A 6,257-nucleotide genomic window follows, 5' to 3' on the forward strand; every position below is an offset into this window, starting at 1 on the left:
TTCATCAAAAGGTTAAGTATCTGGGTGGGCCTGACCTAATCAGGTGAGCCGTTGAAAGAAACTGAGATCTTCCAGAAGGAACTATGGAGGGGGCCACAGGGCAAGGACCTAAGAGTAACAGCTGGATTAGTGACCAGCCGACAGCCAACAAGAGCACAGGGACCTCAGCCCTTCAGCCACAGGAAACTGGTTCTATCAATCACCTGAGGGAGTTTGGGAGTGGACCTTTCCCTAGTGAGCCTCTAGATGAGGACGTAGCCAGCCAGCATCTTGACTTCAGTTTTGCAAGAGCCTGAGCAGAGGACCCAGCTAAAACATGCTGTACTCCTGGCCCACAGAAACTATAAGATAATAAGTTTGTGTTGTTTTAAGCCACTAAATTTGTGCTCATTTATTATACAGCAATAGAAAATTAATGCACTCTCCTCTGCTTAAAACCCTCCAAAGTCCTCCCAGCTCATTCAGATAAAACCCAGATCTTCACAGTGGCCTACAAGGCCCTGTATGGTCTGGCCTTCCCCACGCTGTGGCCTTCTCTGCACACCATCTCCCTCCTTCATTCTGCTGTGGCCACTCTGGTCTCTCCCAGATGCTCAGACATGGTCCTGCCTCTGGCCTTTGCACTTGCTGTTTCTTCTACCCAGAACACTTCCCCCACACATTAGCCATCTCTCACTCTCATGTCCCTCAGGTCTCTGCTCCAAGCCAATGCCTCTGAGGAGCACTCCCTTGTGCCCCAATTCTCCTCCCTGGCTTCACTTTCCTTCTTAGCCCCAGCCACCTCCTGATACACACTAGATGCATGTGTCTTCCTATTGATTGTGCTTGACCAGAACGTGAGCTCCACAGTGTCAGTACCTCCATTTACTTATCCCCTGCTTTATACTTTGAACCTAGAACAGTGCCTGGCACATAGTAGATGCTCAACTATGTCTTGAGTGAATGAATAAATGAATGAATGACTGAGGGATTAGCTGGGAAACTAGTCAAAACACAGCATTCTTTAGAGTCCCAGATGCCAAGTGAAGTGGGCCTCATGAACTTTTGTGTCCATATAAAGACAAAATCAGAGTTCTATGAAACTCTTTTTTTTTTTTTTTCAGCACCTCCCAGTCTTTATTGCTCTTTGTAGAAACCAACTAAACGCACAGTTTCCCTCTTGGTGTTTTTAACAAGCGTTTCTCCTCCTGCTCAGCCACTGCTGGGCTCCTGGGTCCCCCACTGCCTGCTGACTCGTGGAGCAGTTTGCACTTGGGAGAAGGCAAGGCTGACGTGAGAAGTCACTGCCTTTATCAATGTCAAGTTCGAGAGGCACAGCGCCAAGCATCAGCCAGAGACAGGGTCCCTTCCATGGGGGCCGCTCTGTGGGCACATGTGACATACAGAGGGTGGGGGTAACAGCAATAGGGCATATGAACGCAGACGTCAGACATTTATAAAGCAGATGCTGAAAAACAAATAGAGCAGAAGGCGTCCGGTAGCTCACCCTGTCATTTTTTTTTTCTTTAAAGATGACCAGTAAGGGGATCTTAACCCTTGACTTGGTGTTGTCAGCACCACACCCTCTGAAGTGAGCTAACCGGCCATCCCTATATAGGGATCCGAACCCGTGGCCTTGGTGTTATCAGCACCACATTCTCCCAAGTGAGCCATGGGCTGGCCCTCTGACTGTCATTTTTTGAGAGTGACGTAGCAACATGGTGGGGTAGGACAGCAGGGTGCACGTCTGGTTAATATCAAGGGCCCGGGTGGAAACCCCACTCCGCCCCCGCTGGTGGCCTCGACAAGCCTGGTGCTGGACCTTGTCCAGGCTGTGAAGCAACGCAGCATTGACAAGGGCAGCCCTGCCTCCGGGGCCGCTGCAGCCCATGATACACACGAGACAAAGCTGCTCGGAGCTTGCTGGGCACACTCTCTGGCACTTTCCCGGGCAGGACTCTGATCCCTGGAGACTCGTGGAAGCCACTGCCACCCTGGGGTGGGCACTGCTGCTCTCCGCTTTCTAGACGGGACCTGGCCTGTGGGATCTCCTGCCCACGGTCACTCAGCAAGGACAGCAGAGCCTCCAGAGTCCTGAGCTCCACCCGGCCTGGCCCAGGGGAGGGTCGCATCTATGTGAGGGTTCTGTTGCCTCTGGCTGTTGGCAAGTTTTATCATTGGTCACTGGCGTCTGGAACATTCCCAGAGCCCTAAATCTGGGGAGTCTGAAAGGTTGATGCCCAGGCAGGGAAGTCCTCTTTTCCCCTGAGATTCCCACCCAGACCAAGGGCTGGAAGGTCCCAGCAACAGCCAAATGAATAGACAGCACAGCAAGGGGTCATTGCTCCAGCCTGAAGGAGGTGACAATGTCACAGGACACAAAAGACAAGGGTAGTGGAAAAGGAATTTTCAGGAGGCCATAAGACATCAGCCTTTCCCCAAGGGTGGCGACAAGGGACAAAGCATTTATTTTTTTAAAAGAGGAAGACAACATGTGTATTACTTATCTCTGGAGAGTAAAAGGTCCCAGCACTTAACAGAAGCCTCAAGAGTCTGACTCGTGGAACTTTTTCTTTAGTCTTCCAACACTTTGCCGAGTTTATTTTTATCTGTCCGAAATATTCCACAATTGAGACAATTTTTTTAAAATGATGACTTGGGCGCTATCTCTCTGAGTATCATCTGCCCTTACACCTGTACTTATTTTCTTCATCAGCTTTGACTGCCTTTCAGGACCCTCACACTTGGAGCCAGTTCAGATGTCACTGCTGGTTTTCAAAGCCTTTTCTAAGCGGATTTGCAAACTCCAATGCCCTCGGGGCGGGCAGGATCTAGATACCGAGAAGCTGGGTGCGCTGGGACCGGGCATGAGTCCCTCTGCAGTGGCAGCTGCTCCTCCACCAGCTCACGGGTGCCATGCTGGACCCAGACTCCGTGCAGCCACGTCCTCCATTTGGAGCCAGGGTCATTATTCGGAATTGAAGAGAAAGGGCGTCAACTCACAGTAGCAAGAAAGGAGGCGGTCGGGGGTGTTTAGATCAGGAACAGCGCCTTTGGTGCCCTCTCCCTGTCTCCAAGTCCTAAAGAAGGTCTAGCACAGCCGCATCCCTCCCGGGTTTAGCTCCAGGGTCAGAGGCTGGCAGGAGGTTCTCCCGGTTACAGGATCTGGCTCCTGCCCATCCTTGGAGAGACCTGCTGGGTCCCAGAGAATCCACTTTGGCCGCTTTGCAGAACCTCTGAGTCTCAGCTGCTCCCAGCTCTGCAGACTCGGGTGCCTCCCAGAAGGTTCCCGGCATGGGGTGCTGGCTCCTTGGGGACCCACACTCACATTTGTATGGTCTGCCTATGTGGGCAGGGAGTTTATGGATAAGATGGCTTGTCCAGAGAAGTTGGTGTTCTAGACCTAGAACTTTTATTCTATTTTAAACCTTATATCATCATTTCACACGTTAATAATAATATCAACAATGTTGGCAATACAATTGGATTATTAAGGATTATCATTTCATTATTATAATTAATACTTAGCACTAATATGTTAATAAAATAATTTCTGTACTGTTTTTCACAAAATGGTGCAAAACGCTTTCATATACTACACCTAGTTTAATCCTTAAAAGTGGGGAGGGAAAGGCAGTGGGGGATGTTGGGGAATTTTTACCACTCTACCTTCTTTATAGGTGAAAAAATAAACCTGGGGCACAGCGAGGAAGAGTGACTTGCCCAAGGACACAGAGTGAGTAAGTGACTGAGCTGAGGCTGGGGCCTGGTCCCCAGTCCTGGGTCCAGGCTGGATACTGGGTGGCAGATGAGCACTGGAACAGGGTCAGGAGCCCTGCATTCTCCTCCTGCCTCCTGCAGCCACTAGCCCTGGGACCTTGGGGAGGTCACCCCCTCCAGCCTCAGTTGTACCATTCTTGATGTGGGAGCAAAGGAATCACTGGGCAATGTGATTCCCAAGAATATTCTAAGACGTCTCGGCCTCCAACTCATTCTGGCACTTTTGCAGCTCATCCTCCACACTCCTACCCCACATCCAAGGATAAGACAATAGCAATTTTTTCCTACCTATAGTAAGTATAAACTGCAAAGAACTAATAATATTTTCCCCATATTATAGAAAAAGAAACTTTAAAATGATTTAAATATTGTCTCCTTTTAAAAGATCAAAACTATAAATAAGAGCAAAGCCTCTCCTAACAACCCCCTTCCCGGGCCTGACCCTTCTCCACAGCTGACCACCGTGCTGACATCCCTGGGCAGGCTCCGGACCTGACTCCACAGTTGCACGTATTCAAGTGCCCATAGACACTACGCCATGTTTTGGTGGGTGCGTGTGTAGACAGCTTCTCACACCATGCATGGCCCAGCATCTTGCTTTCTCTCCCTCTGTTAAATGCTCTAGAGACCTGTCCACCTCACTGCATATAGATACCTCCTCCCTTGGACCTGCTGTGGGGTATGTATATGTATATGAGTAAACCCCAGTTCATACGGCCTTTCCCCTGAGGATGGACGTTCAGGCTGTGAGGTGGTCATCGGTATGCTTATGAATGATTTCCAGTTCTTCTCCCTCTGGGCAGATGGTACAGCTGCCCTTCTCTGTCCTGTGGTAGTTGTAGCTGATTGAATTATGAGCCCCCAAATTCACTGAAGTTTGAATTATGTCCCCCAAGTTTTATGTATTAGAAACTTGGCCCCCACTGTGACTGTTAAGAGGGTGGGAAAGCCCATTATGGTAATTGAAAGGTGGAGCCTTAAAGAGGTGATTGGATTGTAGGACCGTGCAGTAGTGCATGGATTAAAAATGGTGGTCGGGGTGTGGTTCTGAGGGCTTTAAAAGACGAGGAGAGTCTGTCTCTCTCTTTCTCTCTCTGCTCCCTTTGCTTCCACCATCTTGCAATGTGAGACCCCTGGGGCACTGTCATCACCACCAGGTGGACTTTGAACTTCCCAACCTCAGAAACTGTAAGCAATAAATTTCATTTTCTTTATAAATCACCCAGTTCTATGTTTTTTGTTATGAGCAACAGAAACAGACTAATACAGTAGTCACAGTTGTGTGACTTAACGTTGACCAATGACGTGTGAGCACAAGTCCCATGTGTCACTTCTGGGTGGAAGCTGAAGAGCCAGTCCCTGTTGTGCCAGGTGCCCTTCCTCCTGCCTGGGCTGTCATGGGTGCATGAAGAAGGAACCACTGTCAATCTGTGTCTCTGAGTAAGGATGAGGCACAATAGAGCCCCCAGCCCACCTGCCACAGACGTTCAGCAGGAGTGAGAGACACTCTGCTGTTCATGTCCCTGGGACATTGGCATTGTTACTGTACAACATCTTGTCTGCTCTGATTAATGAATTTCTTCTGTGATGGATTGAATAATGGCCTCAAACAATGGTGACCCCAAAGCTGTCCACATTCTAATTCCCAGAACCTGTGAACATGTTATCTTACATGATAAAAAGGACTTTGCAGATATGATTAAGTTCAGGATTTTGAGATGGGATATTTAAGTTGGATTATTCAGAAGAGCTCAATGTAATCTCAAAGATCCTTATAAGATGGGGGAAGGAGGGTCAGAGTCAGAAAAATGTGATGTGACACAGGAGAGAGAGAGAGATTGTTCAAAGAATCTACAGGCTGGCTTTGAAGATGGCGCCATGAGCCGAGGCATGCCAGAGGTTTCTGGAAGCTAGAAAAGGCAAGGAAATGGATTCTCCCCGAGGGCAGCCCTGTCAACCTATTTTAGATGCCAGAGCTATAAGAGAATAAATGGGTGTTGTTTTAAGAAACTAAGTTTGCAGTAATCTGTTACAGCAAGAATAGGAAACTAATGCATCTTTCTTTTTTTTGTCGTTTTCGTGACCAGTAAGGGGATCGCAACCCTTGGCTTGGTGTCACCCACACCGCTCTCAGCCAGTGAGTGCACTGGCCATTCCCATATGGGAGCCGAACCCGTGGCAAGAGCGACACTGCGCTCCCAGTGCTGCACTCTCCCAAGTGCACCACGGGGCCGGCCCATCTTTCAATTCCTTTTTATAAAGCAAACTATGTTTTAATGAACACCTCTCTCTGTATCTCTATGATATATATATAGGTGTTTCTCAAATTAGATTTTTTTTTTTCCTTTTTTGTCTTTTTTACTGACCGGTAACGGGATCACAACCCTCGGTGTCATGCCCGTACTGGGGACCGGCAACGGGATCGCAACCCTCAGTGTTGCACCCACACCACGCTCAGCCAGTGAGCGGGAACCGGTCTCCACATGGGATCCCCACAT

Source organism: Galeopterus variegatus, unplaced genomic scaffold (assembly GCF_000696425.1).
Source record: "Galeopterus variegatus unplaced genomic scaffold, G_variegatus-3.0.2 Scaffold3279, whole genome shotgun sequence".
In the NCBI taxonomy this organism is placed as follows: Eukaryota; Metazoa; Chordata; class Mammalia; order Dermoptera; family Cynocephalidae; genus Galeopterus; species Galeopterus variegatus.